We start from the raw sequence: 21194 nt of genomic DNA on the forward strand, positions 1-21194 counted from the left end.
TATATATATATATATATATATATATATATATATATATATTTCAATACATTAAAATGGGTATCAGATAAGAGCTATGTTGCAATGGCATGTACAGTCGTCAGCAAGCTTAACTCGAACGCTCCGGAGCGTGGCCAGGACTGATTTCACTGATGCCAGCCGAAAGCGCTGGGCTATGTTCCCTAGATAATACCTCGGTATGCTTGGATAGTAATCGGCATGCATTGGTAGAAATGATGATATCTGCATCTGGGCTTCCGGCGTGACACGGCCTCAAGTGCGCGCAAGGATACAGAAGGCGGCAACTTGACATCTGCATACCTTCGCCAGCAAGGTTTGACTATCGCTACAGAAAAATGTGCAGCAGTGGCATTTACACGCAAACCGATGTCCTTCTACCCAGTGTACATCGAAGGCCAATCAATTGCTTATAAGAGCAGCCATAGATTCCTAGGTGTCATCGTGGATCGCAACCTAACCTGGAGTCCGCATATCGCATACCTGAAGAGAAAACTCATATGCATTGAGAATGTATTTAGGTTTGTTGCCGGAAAATCATGGGGCCCATACGTGCACTCAATGCTGCAGCTTTATACAGCCCTCTTTCTCGGATTTCTACGGTACAGCCTTCGTGCCTTGTCCAACACGTGCAAGACTAACATCCGTGCACTACAGAGCGTGCAATCCCAAGCACTTCGGACATGTCTTGGCCTTCCAAGATGCTCATCGACAGTTGAAACTATCGCTACCGCACAGGAACAACCGGTCACAACTCATGTCATTGTTGAGACGCTGAGAGCGTACATTCGGCATTTATCACCGGCTACCGTCACATCATTTAGCGTGTTTGCCAGCGCGGAGGCCACATGCTTCGTTATGCGGTATTGTGACGAAACACTACAACATATTACCGCCTGGCTTCAAACCTGCGATGCGCCCGTCATCTGCGTTGTGGAGTCTTCGTCAACCTGACGTGTGCTTATCGGTTCCTGGAATCGTTAAGAAGGCACGCATGTCACCGCTAGCCCTGAAGCAGTTGTCTTTGCGTCTGTTGGAAGAAACCTACTTTGACCGCAAGCACGGTTACACCGATGGCTCCACTAATTCCAACAGCTCTACCGGAGTGGTGGTTGTTCCATCTGATAACGTACTGTTACAGTTCAAGTTTTCTCACATCACGACGTCGACAGCAGCAGAACTCGCAGCACTTCAAGTTGCGGTCAAGTACATTCTTCAGCGGCCACCTAATCGATGGGCCATCTTTTGCGACTCCAGGTCAGCCTTACAAACGCTACGGTTTGCTTTGCGGCACGGATTACACGAACAATCCGTGTACGAGATAAGGCACGACTACCACCAAGCGCTCGAGGAAGGACATGATATTATATTTCAATGGTTGCCGAGTCACTGCGGAATTGTCGGCGGTGATCGCGCGGATGAAGCTGGACGATCGGCTCATGACCAGGACCTGCGGACACCCATACCACTCTTGAGAACGGACGCCGCGTGGCGACTACAACCACTTGCACGCCGTATCACTTTTCTACAATGGAATACGCAGGGTTTTCCCAACGCGCCTGTACTTGATTGATCCAAATCTGCAACTTCGTTTGCCATCCGGGCTCTCACGACGCGATGCAACTTCACTGTACCGCATGTGGTTGGGCGTGGCATTTACGAATGCATATTCGTGTCTCATTGGAATGGCCAGCAGTGCGGCATGCAACATTTGCGCCTGCGAGGAACACATTCTATGCCACTGCCCATCATACCAGGCTTAACAACCTAGTATGGAAGTCAGGCTCCGTCACCTGGATTCAAGACCACTGACAGAAAGGAAGATCTTGGCACCTTGGCATACGGTCTCGCATATGCGCAAGGCCACGAAAGCCCTCTTGTGCTTTTTGAGCACCACCGGACTTCACGAGCGCCTTTGAAATAACAGCGCGAGTTCGTGTTGTGTAATTTCGAGCTAACTGTTCATCCATCTCTTTCTTACTTTTCTTCTTTCTTCTCTACCCTGTTCTTTCTATTGTTCTCCCTTCCCCCACTCCAAGTGTAGGGTAGTCAACCGAGCAAAAGCTTGGTTAACCTCCCTGCCTTTCCTCTTCGTATCTCTCTCTCTCTCTCTCTCGGCAACAGAACCCAAAGCTACGCGACGCTGGCGTCAATCAAAGTGTTTCAGGACACGCTACGGGGCGTTTGAGTTAAGCTTGCTGACGACTGTACAGTCGCCCTTGTCCCCAACAACTGCATCCACTCAGAGGCACTGAAAAAAAAAAAAGGTTGCATCCTCGGCTTTTCTATAACGCCCCATACAAAACACGGTAAGCAAGTTTCTGCATAGCAATGATGCTTACCGCTTCTGTTCGAGGTACCTGCGAGCTGCGCGCACGCTACAGCTAATCCGTCCTCATCGCTGCCATATGTGCTTGCCGGCGCTCATTAGCAACCAGACGCAAAGCAGCTGACTCGCCCAGCCGTGCAGGCAATGCATTTCTTTTGTGATAATAAATGAACGATCGATCAGTTCAGTTTCATATATATACTGAAAGGTTGATGAAAGTTTCACAAATAAACACAAATCATATTAGCTGCTAATGCTAGCAAGTGTTTGCTGCACATGCTAGTAATGCTGAATAGCTTGACATGTGCCAGAATGTTCTCGATGAAAAGTAAGAAGCCCTCGTCATATCGGGAAAACAAGGGCAAGCGAAGCATTGCGTCTGCGTGACTGACGTGCTTCTTTCTTTCTTTCTTTCTTTCTTTCTTTCTTTCTTTCTTTCTTTCTTTCTTTCTTTCTTTCTTTCTTTCTTTCTTTCTTTCTTTCTTTCTTTCTTTCTTTCTTTCTTTCTTTCTTTCTTTCTTTCTTTCTTTCTTTCGCATGGCGCAATGCTCCCTCCTACTTGTTTCCTTCTTCTATGGCGGAAATTGGACTGTGATTCACGTATTAAACAGCGCAACACTTCAGTTGCGTAGGCAACAACGAAGGTCATGCGTTTATGTACAGGATACAACGAAATGTGGCAACGTGAAAGGACAAGTCGCCTCGATAAAAGATCAGATTACCATATCAGATGCGGCTGATCGCCGATAAGCCTACGATCGAGAGAGCATCAGTTATTGCAAAACGATGCACATACGTACGCATATGAGCGGCGCGCCTTCGAGGGCTGCACTGCTTCGCGCTCGCGGGTGCCGTTTCTTTCTTTCTTTCTTCTTTCTTTCTTTCTTTCTTTCTTTCTTTCTTTCTTTCTTTCTTTCTTTCTTTCTTTCTTTCTTTCTTTTTTTTTTTTCAGTCGCACCTACAACGTCAGCGACACTTGTGAGGCAATACAAGCTTCGACTGAAAAATAATAATAGAATAGACAGGTCCAGGCAGCTCGGCTCCTCTTTGGACAGCGACGAAAGTTGGAGACCGACGTTGTGAGGCGTCCTAACAACGCGGAAACAAGGTGAGCTGAGGCTTGGAAGGCCACACAAGATGCTCCAAACATCACACGAAAGAGACCTCAAAGCACGACTATGTACATACTTGCCTCTGATGCAAACTTAAGTGTTCTGTCTATCTCTATTGCGTGCTATTCGGCTAGCTGTACAAACAGTGGCGAATTTCCCTGCTTTCTATTCATACATCTCTCTCTTGAAGATGAAGCAGGAGAAGCCAGTCATGAGGCGTCGTCCCTGCACGTGTTAATGCATTTTTGTAATGAACTGTTTAGAGAAGTGTCGTTCTCGGAAATCAGCACGAAATAACGGGGCAGTACATTTCGCTTGATGACCACGGACTCCACACGGAAGAATGATTCCCCAATAGTTTGCACGAAATCCCGTGGTAGAGCATTGAGTGGCGAGACACGTTAAAGCGTATGACATTTTACTCCATTCACTTCGTAGTCTCATGCTTGCTTCGTTGACGTGGTAGGTCATTTAGGAATATACGCAATCGCATCGACCATCGAACACTTGCTGTGTCACTGCCCTCGTTTTGCTTGGGAGATACAAGTACTGTCCAACGCACTGTGGTGACTGGATGATTGGCCAATTTCCGTGCAGGTGCTACTACAGCACCGTCCACATCTCTCGATGGCCCACAAGGCAGTGAAAGCACTCTTGTGTTTTTACAGCGAAAGCAGTTATGAGATCATTTCACCGGCCGTTTTTGGCGCCGTAGTTGTCCCGCCGCCGCCGCGCCGCCGGTGTCCGTAACCAGTATCGCTCGAAATAAGAAAAAAAAACGAAAAGAAAAAAATTCCAGGATGGAACGAGGTTCGAACCTGGGCCCTCTGCGCGGGAGCCCAGTATTCAACCTCTGAGCCATGCCGGTGCTTGAAACTGCTTTGCAAAAAGGTCCTATACAGGCTTCATGTCGGGAAGGAACCACATTAGCATATGCAATATAGCGTGGTAGAAGAGTAAAATAAGCACCAAGCGTCGCACAACGCGAATTCTGTAACCAGGCGTCACACAATGCGAACTGCGCGACGAGTAGGTTGTTGAATGCTTCCAACCCATTACAAAGGACTCTGCAATAATTCTTCATCGTCATCAGGCATAGCATCAACAAAGTGCACATAATGCCTTACATGGGTTTAGCAGGTACCAACGCTCTCCGTAGAATGACGAAAAATGGCACAGTGCCTGCCTGCCCTACTTCTAAAAATTACAATGATTTATAGCGTAGTCGGTTCCTCGCAAGTGCACTTGTATTGGTTGCCAAGGAAGCCCATAAGCGCATGATCCATTTCCTCGGGGTCTCAGTAAAGTTCTTCGCGCCTCCCCCCCACCCCCGTCTCTCTCCCACGTCAACGTATGTTATACAGCATGACGGGAGAGGGAAATAAGCGACCGGGCGTCACCCAATGCAAATTACATAACTGGTGCGCCGTTTAAAGATTCCAACCCATTACAAAGGGCTGAGCCATAATTCTTCATCGTCATCAGTCGTCACGTCAACAAAGTGCACATAATGCCTTACAGACGTGTAGCTGGTGCCTCGCTTCTCCACTAGAATGACGAATAATGGCTTAGTGGTGCTTCCCAACTTCACAAAAGTTTGATTTGTGGCGTAGTGGGTACCTTTCTAGTGTACTTGTATTGTAGCCCCAAGAGAGCTTAACGGGCTCTAGAAACGCCGCTCTTCCAGCTTTCGCTGTGACTGTGCTGCGGTTTCAGCGCAGGCCTGGCGTTTTTTTTTTTTTTTTGAGAACGGCGGGCTTGTGCGAACGCCTCTGACTTGTGGTGCAATCCCGCACGCTCTAGTGAATTCACTACATCTTTTTTCTCTCTCTCTCTCTCTCTTCACTCCTCTCTACTTTCTCGTCTTTCTATTCCCCTTCCCCTATCCCCCAGTGTAGGGTAGCCAACCGGAAGTGTTTCTAGTTAACCTCCCTGCCTTCTCCTTCTTCTGGTTCCTTCCTTCCTTCCTACGCAGTCGCATTGCAATAAACCAATAAATAGTTTGTGAGAGATCCTTCCGATTCAACCCCCCCCCCTTCACCCTCCCCAAACTAAATCATTTGTCATGGAACTATTTTCGGGATTTTTTTATATAGGCACATATTAAGTGACTTGATTGTTGCTCTCATTGGTCGGCTATTTGTTTTTATTACCTCGGCGACACGAGGACGGCCGCATCGGGTAGCGAGGACTCATGCTTCGCAACCATTAGGCGAAAGCAACAGGGAACGAGCAGCGGCAGGCCGCGCTGGAGCGCAAATACACCTTACTTGGAGGAACGCCGCAAGATGCAGGCACACACAGGGTAGAAAAGGCCGGCTGGCCAACGAAAGGGCGATCGAGAGATAAACAGGGCAGAAAGGACCAAACACACGAAGGAAGACCGAAAGGAAAGAAGACAAGCACGGAGGCAGCGGAGAAGGGATAAAGAGGAGCAGAATAGAGAACGGGCGAGGGAGGCTCGTCGGGAAGGCGTTCGAGTGACGCAGCAGTCCTTCTCTCGCACCTCTCCCTCTTTCCCCTCTCTCGCTCGTCCGGTAGCCATGGTAACGGCTCGTCGATACCCATAACTAATACCCTTCGGCAAGGACGATTCCATCAGATCCGCGCCGTTTGGAACGGCAAGAGCCCGCGACGGCGGAGAGGGGTTTGGGTGAGGCGGAAAAGGTTGGTCCCTCGGCGCGGTGGGCGCGTGCGTGCGAGGTTTGAGAGGTTCCCGCGAGCAGAGGAGAAAAGGTTGAGGGGGGTGAATGGGATGAAGAGGAAGGGGTCGCAGTCGTCGCCCGCTTCTGTAATGACGACGCTGCGATTTGTCACCCACTACCACCAACACCACATCGCCCCTAGAGTCGCGGCTCAATGGCCGCTGTACCGATGCTCCCGCTTCTGTATTGCGCGCGGTTATGACGAGCGGGCGCGTGTTTTTGTGCAGGTGGCGCGGGTCGCTTTTGTGTGATAGCTCGTCGGGTGCTCCGGCAATTGCGCGATTCGAACGAATAGACGCGTTGCAGATTGGGAAGGCTTGTTGATGTCTCAAACGGCGACGTTATGAATGGGTCGTGTAGATTCGACAAGACGACGGAATTTGTCGGTACACTGCAGGTTTGGGTTTGAGAGGCACGACTGTTTATACGTAAACAACGTCGCATACTGCGCGTCGCGGAGCTGTTTGGGGGTAGTTGATAAGGTGGGATTCACACTGGCGATTGGCAGAAGTCGAGTGACAAGGCGCGAGAGGCGACCAAGGAGCGAAGCACACCTGCGTGATTGAACATGCACGTCACCGCAGTTAAATATCATTGCAGTTGGAGTCGTTCACGTCCGCTAGCAGAGCCATTTCGCACGTAGACTAAATGTCACCAGTAAGAGCTTGGTAATAGTAGAACCGTTGTTCATACGTTACCGTTCCGTACGATTTTCTGGCGCCAACGCTTCGTGACATCGTTATCAAACGAAACAGCGTGCTGTTTTAGTGAATTAATTATACGTTTCGCGGATAATACGTTTTCATTTTTCCGCGTTTTTTCCTAAAACGTATGAACGAGGTTCTAATGCTGTATATCCCGAATTCGAGGATACAAAACCAGGACGATTTCTTGTTCCCCTCCATAGTTTTTTTTTTTTTTTTTTAATGAGAATCCCGACATTGGTTTTTTTATAGCTTCCTGCTAAAACGTGTAGATGAAATACGTTCTTTTAGATTTATTTTTTGGCATGGTGTACACAATGCCTGCCAAGGTACAAAACAAAAGCTAAATGTAGGGGCGTTGCATACCGCTGCTAAAGCTGTGAAACAGGAGTGGCCAGGGATCAAGAACACAGTCTTGAATTACATCCAGCGGACGCTATAGCGTGCGAAGACAAAGAAAGGGCGTCAGGGCTCTTTCTGAGCGGTCAGTCGTTGAATGCTGACATACAGATTGAGAGCAAGAGTCGGGGTCGGCGCATGCAGTTCCAAGCTCGTGCAGCGAGTCCGAGAGATAGTAGTGGCTGCGCGGCTCTTTTGTTCGAGCGAAATACGCAGCAGCGTGACCGATCGCCGACGTTTTACGAATGCAGGTCGTTTAATCGGAACAAGCAGCGCGAACTATCGAGCGGAAGTCATAACCGGGGGCTGCTGCGCCCAGCTAACTCGGGACCCGCCGCTAATTATGTTGGCGGTGCAGAGCGCGAGCGCTCGCGGTACACGATTAGCAGCGTGTTCCGAACGGGGAAGCGCGCCGTCCCCTTTCTGCTATTCTATAATCTCTCGGCCATCACTCCGGCTTCCGCATTCGCGAGGACTCGGGGCATGCTTGCCGTTCTCTGAGGACTGGCGATCTGCTCGGGACCCAGTCTTTCTTGTTTTAGAGCAAAGGACACGTGTCACGAGAATACTATGACGCCCGAATGCTTGAATATTTAAAATGGTCATGATCCACCTTTCGGGCTTGGTGAAAAAAAAAAAGAAACGAAAATATCCTACGGAAAGTAGCCACAGCTATGAACAGCTCAGTGAAATCTTGCAGTCGTGCGCGGCAAAGAGGGTTTCGAAGAGGATCTCGAAGTTGTTATTTTTCTCATCTTGGGGGTAATCGCGCTTTTTAACGTACAGAAACTGACTGAATACACCACAAACACAATTCAGTCAGTTTCTGTACGTTACAAAAGCGCGATTACCTCCAAGATGTACAACCAACTAGCCAATATACCTGCTCTTATTGCTATTTCCTCAGGCGCCCCCTTTTCATACAGAGGCACATGCTCACTCTCTTCGGAGCTGCCGGCGCCTGCTGTTTGACGTCGAACAGCAGATAGCGTGCTATTGGCTAACAGCCGACATAAAGCAAGAGCGGCGTTTGGATCAGACGCGCTTCTTGCCATGGGGTGCCGCCAGGTGCTGGCGCCGCGTCCAATAGTCTGCTAACGTTACACAGTGAGCCACACTCGCGCACAGGAATCACAATGGGAGAGCGATCGCGTTTCATCACGCGCGCTCATGGACGTGATCGCACTGACGTAACTTCTTTCCCCGCGCCATCTCTCAATGTGTAGCTTCCAGCGCGCTCGTCGTGACGAGAAGAAGAGAGAAAGTGCTTAAAGCATGCGACAAATACCTGCAACTCCGCTCGTTCTTGCCGGATTCGAAAAATTTTCGTGGCAACCGATTCGTGAGACACTGGATTCCGATGCTGAGGTCATTCGATCATTACTTTTTTACTTGGACAAATGGTTAAGCACCCCTTTAAAAGTCAAAGAACGCCGAGCGAAATTTAGTTAGCTCCGCCACTCTATAGTTGCCAGGAAACGGTACACCTGTCTACGAATTCCGGCTGAAGCGGGACGTAGTTCGATTAAGGAAGGGTTGCGAGAGTCCTTGTGGGTGCACATCCGCTCGTTAAGAAACTTGAGGCTGTTAAAAGTTAATTCGGTTCACCGCACACTATACGGCGACCTTCACAGCCAACTGCGACCTTTGAGGCATAATGACTGCGCGCAATAAGCGACGCGAATTTCCCCGTCTGTTACAAAGCGCGCTCGTGACCTCTCCACACGACACGTACCTCCCTTAGCGACGCACTTAATTGCTCACAGCTGACGATGATGATATGTAATGTTTAATGGCGCAAGGGCCAGAACTCACTGCTAAAGGTAGTTATGAGAAAACGCGCGCTGGATGAGAAAAGGAACGGGGAAAGGTAGCTTCGTTTTTCCTAATGACGACGAACAATAAGACGCAGGCTAAGCAGGTATCGAGTGAACGATCGTGCGAAACAGCACTATTGCTTTATACCCCTTCATATATTCTATAGCAACTCCAATCATAAAACCGAATGAATGTTTACATAAGCATCGCACAAGATTTATTTTCACTTGACCGCCGCTGCGCACTGTTGTCAAATTGGGCACCGGCTCCACTTCTAACCCTTGAAAAATAAAAAGCTAGCACAAAGTTTCAATTTTATTCACGTGGATTTGAGTGTGAAATTACATGGAGCCGTGACGTAACAGGAATGCCTCGATAATATGGCTTAAAATGAAAAGAAACAAGTGTCCGTGTTAAATTCGACCTCGAAGGAAATATTGAAAGCGTCGTAGCGCACAATGGCTCTGCAAAGGATTCCCATTAGCTTGAGAACTCTGCACGTTCCTCATATTCAAGCCGAACGGATCCTATAGGCCGTGTTCTCACAAAGTTCCTGCACAGCGGAGCGAGCAGTGATTTGATGGGTTCGGAAGGTTGAAGGTTTGGCGTTCCTTTTCGCTCCCTCCTTGCCCCCTACTTTCCCTGCTCTCGAGCATCGAAGGAATGTGCGCTATGTACGTCTCCCCCCTCTCTCCCCCCTCCTTACTCCCCGCTCCGTGAACAGAAGACGTAGCGCGGGGACCACAGAAAGGATCCCAGTCACGGCGTTCCCAAGTAATTAAGGGCCCGCCACGAGCGGGGCGCCTCATCTACCTGTCTTCATTCAAACACTGCCTCGAAGGCAGAACGAGAATGCTCCTCCTTCAATTAATCGTGGAACAATGCCTCGATGAAGGCCTTTCAAGGATAACGCCTTTAGTGGCCGGCGGCACGCCTATAAGTGAGCCGTTCGTGGTCGCGACGTCGAGCGTTGGTGATGATCGATATGCCTGCAGATATGGGAGGAATGCTACCGAGGTGGGCTATAGGTGGCGACCCTCGCGGGGCAACAACGCCACCTAACGACAGGCTCTACTAGCGGACAAACGGTCACGATGCCCTTGAATGCGAAGCATAATAGCGTAAAACAGCAGTCTAAGATAGACTACGGGATGGCTGACTGACCTGGGAACGGTCGCCGAAGTTTTCCTGCTCAAAAGTTAGAGACGCAATGGCAGAGGGCACAGTCTGCGCTTTTCTTTTTTTTTTTTTCATTCCAAAGGTACACTGTCACCCGAGTTGCCATATATATATATATATATATATATATATATCTTCATTCCTTATATATATATATATATATATATATATATATATATATATATATATATATATATATATATAAATATATATATATATAAGGAATGAAGAAAGAGACTACGACTTTCGTTGGTTTGGCACTGTGTATTTTCACTAACGTTTCGTGTGGTGGACCAGACTGACAAGTATATATATATATATATATATATATATATATATATATATATATATATATATATATATATATATATATATATATATATATATATATATATATATATATATATATATATATAAAGCAAATATTCGTTGTAAAAATAGCAATTACTTTCTTTCCCTACACTGAAGAACAACGACGCGACAAATAAGCACAAATACGTGCCAGATGATGCATTGACCACATATTAAAATTTTTATGATAACTCGATCATTTAGCAAAGACAATTCGCTTTTGACTTCTCGTCGTTACCTCCTTTCTTCACGTTACGGGCAGAAAGAGAGAAGACGAATAAACAAGAATTAAAAGCGCGCCTTTTAAAGTGCAAGTCGTTCCCAAGACAAAAGAGAGAGATTGACGGACCACTGTACTTCCATCACCATGGCTAACTGCCTCTTCTTTACTGCTTCAGACGCGCCTTTTACCCCCGCACGTGCGCTGTTATCTCTACTTGTTTGTTTGTTTTTGAAGCGCTTCAGCTGGGCTTTCTTATAATCTTAGGTCTACGTTCGCGTGTTTTTTTTTTTGTGTTACTTATTTCGTAGTACCTTCATCCTCTTTTTTTTTTCAACCTCCCATCCTCGGAGCCAGGCCCCTAATCTTCAGCAGCGTTCCGATTTCCTCCGAGTGACGAATGTCAGGGCTTCGATAGTTGCAGCGGTGGCGCCCGGAAACGAGCACTAAGGGATTATTAAATTTCAGCGCCATTAGGGAGTGAAGGGAGGAGTGACGTTCCCGCTTCTTCTTCCCTTCGTATGAGCCGTGCTTCCTCTTGGGTTACACAAATGGCGTCTCTCTCTCTCTCTCCTCAGCCACTGTCTCCTCTCTCGTCTCGCCCCCACACAATCTCCTCCTCTGCCATCTTTGAGGCAGCAATCTCAGTTTCCTAGTTCGGTGCATGATTCATTATGACGGGCGTGACTGGATAATGGGCCGCAGCTGAGTCCGCAAATATGAATGCACGAAATATACATCGAGTCTTGCGTTAACAACAGCTTATGCGTTAATGAATATAATAAAGTGCTAGCCATGTGCATGGCTGAAGTGGGTTAATTTTGATGGCGACCGTATTTGAGAGCGGAAGGTTCTTTTTCCATCTGCCTGCTTGAACCCATTCGCATATGTTTTCCACGAAAGGCGCGGAGTAAGTGTTAAGTCGAGCCTGTCTGTAAATATCGGAAATCGACTTTATGTAACTAAAGAAAGAAGCCCTAAATGCTATACAAATGCATGAAGAAACATGGCATCATAAAAAAAAAGAAATATGGCATCACATATAGGTCAAGCATTCGTTCTTAAGCCAAGTACGGCCAAGGAAGTTGATATATTTTCAAAACATAAACGTCCAAGCACGGAGTAGTTCATATGTGTTTAGCCAGTATATGCAAAACTACACACAGTTCACAAAAAATTTGCTCTCATGTTGACCAAGCTTTTCAATTTACGAATGGTAGTAAATTTTTACCCCGTGTTAGGTTTCTTAGCGAGTATAGTAAGAGTAATATTTTACTGCCTTTGCAAAGTTTTTAAGGTGATTTCTGAGAGTTACTTTCCTGTCAAGAGTTTCTTGTGGCTGATGTCGAAGAATTTAATTACTCTCCTAACTCAGTAATCACGGCTGTTCGTGATGGTTAAAGTAATATAAGGAATGCGATCGCACCATGAGCCATCAAATTTCGCATAAAGTCAACATCGAAGGACGCAGTACCGATGACATAAGACATAAAAATCCAGCGCTAATTCTGCGGTTAATGTAGCACTAATGTCGTTCTTGTGTAGGTTTTGGCGCAGTTCTAAATCGCGCGCTTAACGCAGTTCCACTGCCGTGAAACGTGAGGAAGTGAGTAGCACGGGCAACCCAGCGATTCCCTTGGCAATCGCGCGCGCTTGCCTAGGCGGTGGCGCCACTCTTGCGCGGCGCGGGTATCAGCCGGATGAATAAGAATCGTGACCGCCCAGGAAATGCGTTGGTCTTGGTTTCGATCGCCAGACCAGGTCAAATTTCTCGGCAACTAAGATTATGAAAAATCCGTATCGGATTTCCTTGTGGCATCGTGCTACAAACGGGTTGTTGCCAATTTTTCCTTTCTTAGCACTTCCGCAACATTGCGCTATTCCGCAGAACTGATTTACAATGATTGAAAAGCGTTTGTCGCGATTTTAGGGATATTATTGCGACTACTTCGTTATTTCTATAGTTAGTTTATTTGAGACCTTGTCAGTTAATTTCGCACTGGTTTTGAGCATTGTTAGCCCTGTTGTAGGCCTGTATTGGACCACTGCGTGACGATGCGACACGAGACGGCGGATGGACGACAAGCCGGATTCTTAAAGCGCTACGCACTTAAAAGGAGCAACAATGCATTAGGGTACCTTTTCCACAGCCACGACTTTTCAAAAACACATCAGTACAGCTGCTTCATATGCAAGCCGTGTTAATAATAATTGCTGCGGTTTTTCACGCCTATACTACGACATGATTATGAGGCACGCCGATGCGGGGGACCCCGGATTAATTTCGACCTCCTGGGTTCTTTAACGTGCACCTGAATCTAACGGGTGTTTTAATCTAAAGTACATGGGTGTCACTGCCGTTCACTTCCATTGAAATGTGGCCGCCACGGCCGGGATTCGATCCCGCGACCTCCGTGTCAGCAGCCGACCACCATAACCACTAGACCACCAAAGCTGATATTGCGAATATTTAGCCCCGCTGTGAAAAAGTGAAGAATAAGTTAATATGATAACAGAAGACCGCCAGCGACTTCCTGCTATAAAATTGTAGCGCAGAGAAGTCCCAATCTAGCCAGCCACTCCACATACCATAGACATTAATTATAAAATTTCACCGCTAGTGCCCATTATAAGTTTTGTTTCAGGGGGGGGGGGGGTCCGTGACGGTTCATGTCTCGAACCTCGTTGCATGCAACTAGTAAAAAGAAAACGTGTGTCACGGTGGACGTACGACCCATCCTATTAGATCTGCTGTCCAAGGGCGCGACGGGCGGCCTTTTCTGGTTGGATTTTCATTTCTCCCGTTCACTTCTTTTCGCTGCACCGAACTAGCGAAAAGAAAAAAAGAAAAAAAAAAGAACAGCAGCTTTGTGTCGCCGGTCGCGAGAGGAGACAGAATCGATGCCGAGCTGCGGGAGTTCCGTTAACGACGCAGTTCTCGGACAGGGCCCGAACCGTGTGCGGTGGCCGATGGACGTCCAGTGCGCCGGCTGCGAAGATGCCCGATCGGACAGTTTCGTCACTTCGACCCCCACTTTACTGTCACACCGTTTATTGAGATCTTCTTTTTCTTTTCTTTCAAATCTTCCTTCCGTCCCTGTCTTTATCCTCGCTATCGCGGCATCGATAACTCGGATCCTGTTGAAAGGATCTTCGAGAAGAAACTCTTGATGGAGGTGAAGTAACGAAGGAAGGAAAGTTTTTGCCGGAGGACGATCACTATACTTTTGGTGGATATATATTTTATTGCACCCTTTGGTTTCTCCCAGTCGTTAAAGACTCTGAGGCTACTACTGCAGCACAGCGGCGCCTCACTGCGGCGATACCGTGCAACCGATGGATCAGCGGTCTTGGGTTTCTTTCGCGAGTGTCTTTGATACGTCCCGTAATTGACCCCCAGAGTTCTCTGACGTAGCCGTTGAAAACTTTTCGCAAAGACCCGCTACCCTATGTTATTTTCTCAGAAAAGGAAACCGTTTCGAAGTTCTGTAGATGGAAAAACTATGCCAGTATCGTTGGGTCGGCTCGAAGAGACGTCCATTGTCTCGAAAGCTGAGTGAACTGTTCGTCCGTTTTAACGAACTGTTCCAGAATCTAACTGACCTGCTAAGACAGGCACTTTGAATGGCAACTTGAAGAGTTAAAATAACTCGGACCTTTAAGTCAAATGGGCGTTTGCTCCTTCGAGTCCTGTAATCGTTCTACGCTTTTGACCCATGACCAGTTTACAGCTAATATTGGTTTCAACTCCTTTGTTACACTGTGGAACTAGACGATTTACGAACCAAAGCACGCGTGACTGTGGAACCGTCTGACGCATTCTTTACGGGCTCTTCCGAAAATACTGGCAATCACATCAAGATGGCTGTTTGATAAGCGCAAGCCGCAAGTGTTTTGCAGAGGTTTCTCGCGATTTACGTTAGGCATTGTTACCGAAATTCAGTGGAAGCCATTGTAAATAATGCTCGCACACTGAGGGTACGAAAATCGGCGGCACGGCATTTATAGTGATATGATAAGAGGGCCTTTGAGGACGTTAAGTGCCGGATATATTTTATATTTTTAAAAAGCAGGCGAGTAGAACGAGAAGGAAAAAGCGATGCATCAATAATTCCCTGCTTAGAGGAAATGCTTTTTTTTATTTCCTGTCGAGCTTTGCAAGCGCAAGAAATGTAGGAGGAAAAAAACATAAATCATTAGGTGTATTACTAAATTATTGTATTTATACTTGTACATACACGGTGAATTGAATACCTTCACCACAACTTCAATCTTCGTCAGAGCGTCACTATGTTGCAACGGGCTTCAGACGACGTTATTGGACGAAACAATGCAATAAACACTTACGCGATACCGCGAAAGCACACTCCTGTCGTAATTGATTAGTCTTGTGAGATAACGAGAAATACAACGACAAATGAGTCAGAACATGAAGAGCGGCAGAAAGCGAAGGCGAAACACACACACACACACACACACACACACACACACACACACACACACACACACACACACACACACACACACACACACACACACACACACACACACACACACACACACACACACACACACACACACACACACACACACACACGCACGCACGCACGCACGCACACACACACACACACACACACACACACACACACACACACCCACACACACACACACACACACACACACACACACACACACACACACACACACACACACACACACACACCCGCAATAAAAAGAAAACAGGGTATAACGAAATGAAGGAGTGTACAAGAGCAAACACTGTCGCTAGCCGACGCCTTTCATGGAGTCATGGTGCAATATGGGCTGAACCCAGATTGATCACGACACTGCACCCTAACTCGGCTTCAGGAGCTGCGAACGCGTTTATGCTTCGCCATCCGTAAGTGCCAGGCCGGACGGTGTGTGCTCTGCTTTCGCTGCTGGCCTCATTACGCTTAGGACTTAGGCATTATTTTTGCCCAATACGGTTTCGTTTCTTTCTATAGCTTAGTCGATGTTGTCATGATGCACGAGTCATTAATAAAGGCGTACTTGGCCGTAAACAACGGCGCCTCGCTTTTTTTTTTAACTGAATCTCCCGTATGTGTTTTATTTTCACACAAAGCCGTCCATGCGCGGTTATTATTCAGTGGCAGTACGCATATTGCGCTGTCTGTATCGGGGCGGCTAGCTGCGCCCATTAATGCAAAAGCGCGTTCGCAAAACATTGCTATTTGTTAGCGACGTTTGTTGCGCTATCCGGCCCAATTAACAGCGGCGGATGCGTAATTTTAACTCCATTGCTTTGGAAGTCGACAGCATGTCGCGCAGTAAGCTTGAAGGACGGCTAAAGCTTTCTGAAAAATGGGCAGAGCATAGATAAGCAATAATTTATGTTGAATTAGTAGATATAGACGTTAATTCGGCATATCGCGTACTGAAACTGTACAGACGTTCTCCAGACTGATCTCTACAGAAAAGGCGTTCCTACTAGCTCTGGCGCATTTGTTCGTTGACACAATTCTTCAGAAACTCAGACAGACAGACAGACAGACAGACAGACAGACAGACAGACAGACAGACAGACGGACGGACGGACGGACGGACGGACGGACGGACGGACGGACGGACGGACGGACGGACGGACGGGCAGACAGACAGACAGACAGACAGACAGACAGATAGATAGATAGATAGATAGATAGATAGATAGATAGATAGATAGATAGATAGATAGATAGATAGATAGATAGATAGATAGATAGATAGATAGATAGATAGATAGATAGATAGATAGATAGATAGATAGATAGATAGATAGATAGATAGATAGATAGGGGGAACGCGAGGAGGTTGACATAAAGCGAGACTTCCGATTTGCTCGCGATTTGCTAAAGCTTGTTTAATGTCCCTGCCTTTCTCCTTCGTATTTCTCTCTCCGATTTGCTACCCTAAATTTGCAGGAAGGGAATTAGTGAAATAAAGATGGAAAGGAGCGCAGGGATAAAAGCAGATGGGCTCAAAAGAAATAGAGGAGGTGATGAATAGGGTCATCAGACTCCCCCGAATAGGTCACTGCCATGTAAAAACTTTATTGATGTGCTCTTGACCAACCTCTTGTTCGAGAATAGTTTCGGTCGGCATCGCAGGATGGTCTGCTCCGTGAGTGTTTTTTTTTTGTCAAGATGGGCGAAAACATTTTTAGCGCATACACTCCAGTGTACAGTCACGGTCAAGTGAAATACGAACATGTCACGATTAACTATGACACGTTTTTCTTTCTTTCTTGTTTCCGCCATTACGCCTAATGTCAGCATGATTGGACACGCACGCTTAATTTTTATACCGCCTTTCGCAACCACATAATTAGCGGCCGGATATAGTGGTCCGGAGTTATCACTCACAAAGCATATTGTGCCTTGCCGTTCCTTGTTCGCGATTCGTTTGTCCTTGAGTGTGCGTTGAAAAGTGAGCGCCTCTGAGCTGGCATAGGAAATCCCTCACTGGGTGGCGGGTCCAAACTGTTCACCCATGTGTAGTTGATCTCCGAAAATGCTGTTCCGGTCTGCCGGAGTTCTAGAGGCAACGCGGCGGAATCGCGTCATTCCCGAAATGTCTCGCAAGGTTGAGGCGCAACTGCATACGCATACGTTGTAGTAATTCGTAAGGTGGGCAGTATGCATGCATGCAGCGCAGAGGAGCGTACCAGAGAAGTAGTTCATTGTGGTCGACGATGTCGTCTCCAGGGGGCCGGTCTCGTTCCCGTGGAGTGGCCAGCGCGCCGCCTTGGGTTTCGCTCAGCGGCCTAAGTCAGGGCGCCGGGCTCGGGCGGTCTCACGTTGGCCCGTGCGGCGGTACCGCAGCCGGCGCTGTGGCTCCTCCTTCTCCTGAGCAAAATCAATCAATCAATCAATCAATCAATCAATCAATCAATCAATCAATCAATCAATCAATCAATCAATCAATCAATCAATCAATCAATCAATCAATCAATCAATCAATCAATCAATCAATCAACTGTATGCTGTTAAGTTCACAGTGCAAGTTTCATAAAGGCAAAACTTCCCAGGAAAAAGCAAAAGACGAAAGTTAGAGAAGTAAACCAGGTTGACAATCTGGTGGGCTGATTTGCACTAGGGCTGGTGTGAGGGCAGAAAGCTCAAGAAGAAAAGAAGAGAATATGAAAGATAATGTGGCCGCACACTTAAAAGTTTAATTCAGTCCCTATGATATGTAAAAAAGAACTACGAACACAAACACCTTTACAGGGCCAGAGAAAAGAGAAAACCCCAACTAGAAATTTATTTTAGGATTCGGAGATTTTCTTTTCTCCGGTTTTGTATTACCCAACCAGGCAGACTTCTGCCGAATGTTCACCTTTAACCTTTAGAGGGATATTGCACAGGCCGAAAGGCAGACAGTTGAATTAGTAAAGGCCGCCCGGCGGTAATAAGTCAGTCTTTACAGCATCATCGGGCTCGGGTTAGACCAGCCAATAGTCGGAAAAAATATCACATTCGAATTAAAGTGTCAATGTCTTTCTGTCCGTTCGCCGAAGTAACCTACTTCAGTCACATAGTCAGTGCTAAAGGCAGGAGCCTGGATCCCGTTCCCTCTCCTCCAAATAATTTAATACCTTGTTACTTTCAAACACAGAGTATTGTCGTTACAGTAACGCTTTCTCCTCCCCTCTTCACAGTATACTCGTTCACGCACACGCTGAGCGTGCCATTCATCCTCCGAACCTCAAGACACAGCAACACTGAGCTTGGTATCTATTCCAGATAAGTAGCCAGATTAAGATAGCCAAGTTGCCGTCACAGCGCAATCACGGGTAGATGCTCTTTACGAGCTCTTGTTAGTAACGTGAGACCGTCTGCGCCAAGTGCCTTACAGGGGCTGGACGCAGCAGCGTACAGATACAACAACAGCAAGTTTCGATTTGATGAAACAACAGACTACTGAAGAATGGGGGAACGGGTTACATGAGTGAAACTATTCGCACGCTTAAGGACAGTCTGCTGAGTCACTGTTCGTCACTGTTTCTTGTGCTCGCGCTCCGAATCTCGAGAAGATAATGCGCACCTTCTGTTGTACTGCAATATTCATGCTCTAAATAAGAAACACAGTTAAAAAAAGAATAATGCACATATTTCGTGCTCTGGAGAAAAGGCCGCTCTCATTGGAAGATGGAAAAAATATTGGTACCATTCCCAACGTGGTGTTTTAAGAGCAGGACTAAATACAAATAAGATCTCTGAAGGACGAGTGCGTCAGCAAGGACCAGGTCTTTGACGTTCCAGCGCTTCCCAAGTGCATGCCCGAAAACATAATACGCAACACTGCCTATATGAGCTCTTCGCAATCTTGCAGAGTGTTACGGTTATGTGAGTCAATTAGCGTTAGCGCGCTATGCGCACACGCCGGTATTCACTGACCACCCTAACGCTTTCAAAACCGCACGTTTGCAAGTAACGTGTGATACTTCCCAGTGGGCAAGATGCACGCAGGAGAATAGATTGTTTGGTGTCCCTATCTGGCATTCCCGAGTTCATAATCACTTGACTAAGTTTCATATTGATCTCCATGGAATCGAGGATTTCCTTGTAGGATCCAAATGCGCAATGCTTCGCGGTTCAGAAATTTCCCGAGGAGCATCATTTCCCACGAAAAGCTGCAAACGACTTCATGCCCAAGCATATGATAACGTACTAGTTTTGCGCGACTTCACATCAAGGCGAGCACAAGTAAAGGAAGTCCACACTTCACTATGTCCCAGAGGGTATAGAACTCCGAACTATGGACAATCGCTGTGCCGGTACGTTTAACGCCTGGAATGTGCACGCCATCTCTGAAAAGCTGGCTAGAAGAATTGGGTACACGTGACGTGGAGAGGTGCGTGACTACGAAACGACCGTCAGACTCGACGATCGAAGTTTTCCTTTCATCTCACGGAGCTGCCCTCGAGGCAAACAAACTGTGGCGGTGGTGAAATGACGAACTCTATGGGGCAATGCAATGCACTCGGGCGGAGCTAACGCACGGGAGTGCAGGTGCAAGGGGTCCGGCCGTTCGCGCCAGCGACCCCGAACACAGAGAAAGTGAGTGATATAGTCGCCGGGAAGAGGGGATCCCACGCTTCGATGGGCCCGCGATTGCATCGCGAATGAGAAACTCATCGACTCTCACTGCGGGGCCAAGATAAACAAGACAGGCTGCGCCGATGTGGGAGGCAAACACGTAGGAAAGAAAGAAGAAAGAAAACTTTGTTGTGCGTTAAAGCGGCGCCGAAAACCAACCTACCATAATGAGCGGTCGTCCCACTCGTATATATATACACAGACTAATCTAGAAGCACGCGAACTGCGTCAAAGGAGTGCAAGAGATGTAGTTGAGAAGAGGGTGTGAGTGGGAGGGAGAAAGTTAACGGAGGACAGGAAACGGCCGCCGTGAAACTGCGCGATGCAATAATCCGGCGCTGAAAGCGTATTAGGTCTAATCTCCGAACGCAGCGCGGACGACATCTCGCGGTGAGCAGAGGGTTTGCATCGGCGTCAGCACCTTGCCGCAATCAGCTCTGCGGCATAGGGACGAAGGGAGATGGTAGAACTAAAAAAAAAAAAAGCGATCGCGCTGACGACATGAGAGGAAGAGAGAGAGAACGAACGAACGTCAGGCACGCACTGTAAGGTTGGGTGTATAGTGTGTGGTAGGGAGGTGCTCTCGGCTGACCGCACCCATTCGCCTTTTCCAACCATCGCGAGCGAGCGGCAGCTTAGAGTCTCACAAACGCCACGAGAGCAGTTACGAAGCAGCGTTTCCATGCCCTCCTCCTCCTTCATTTTTTTTCTCTCCTTTCCGTTCCTTCGGTGAAGCAACCTGGATCTTAACCATACAACAGAGGCAGTGCAAATATAGCGTGCTCGCGTGAGCACCGCATAGGCCGTCGCCGCCGCGGCGGCTTCACAAGCTCTGGTCGTCATCAGCGGCAGTAGCAGCAAGCATGCGAACGAGCAAGCTCGAGAACTTGGCCTCAGCGTGGGCGCGCTTGCCGCGTCGACGCGCTCGCTCAAAGGGCGCGATCGTTTACATACACGGGCTGGGCAGGGAATCGGCAAACATTTGCCCCCGGTTCACAAAAGGAGGCCGACACTATATTGCTGGGGGGCCTCGCTGCGGAAGCGAAGCAGTACCGCCGTAGTGTGCGCTCCCCTCTTGCCATTTGCGTTGCTAATCCCGCCTCCAGCGCCGGCTTTCTAGTGTTTTCCGTCAGCCAGCGAAGCGCTCACACGCGCACGAACCTACACGCAGAGAAAGACTCGGGCGACGGTTGAAGTGCGGCGCACGGCTGGGCTAGGCTTG

At 47.7% G+C, this 21194-nt stretch overlaps 1 protein-coding gene across 10 annotated transcripts in view; it reads right to left on the reverse strand.

Annotated features, from left to right (window-relative positions):
- The window catches only part of LOC119394082 (glutamate-gated chloride channel), a 340243-nt gene that overhangs the window by 158544 nt on the left and 160505 nt on the right, over nucleotides 1-21194 (reverse strand). For 9 of the 10 annotated variants that reach the window (XM_049415628.1, XM_049415623.1, XM_049415630.1 and 6 more), the window contains exon 4: nucleotides 17539-17716. The gene's annotated coding sequence lies outside the window, so the exon portion shown is untranslated. Of the gene's footprint in view, nucleotides 1-17538; nucleotides 17720-21194 lie in introns of all 10 variants that reach the window. The other variant, XM_037661306.2, reaches the window with a different exon arrangement.

Source organism: Rhipicephalus sanguineus, chromosome 5 (genome assembly GCF_013339695.2).
Source record: "Rhipicephalus sanguineus isolate Rsan-2018 chromosome 5, BIME_Rsan_1.4, whole genome shotgun sequence".
Classification (NCBI taxonomy): Eukaryota; Metazoa; Arthropoda; class Arachnida; order Ixodida; family Ixodidae; genus Rhipicephalus; species Rhipicephalus sanguineus.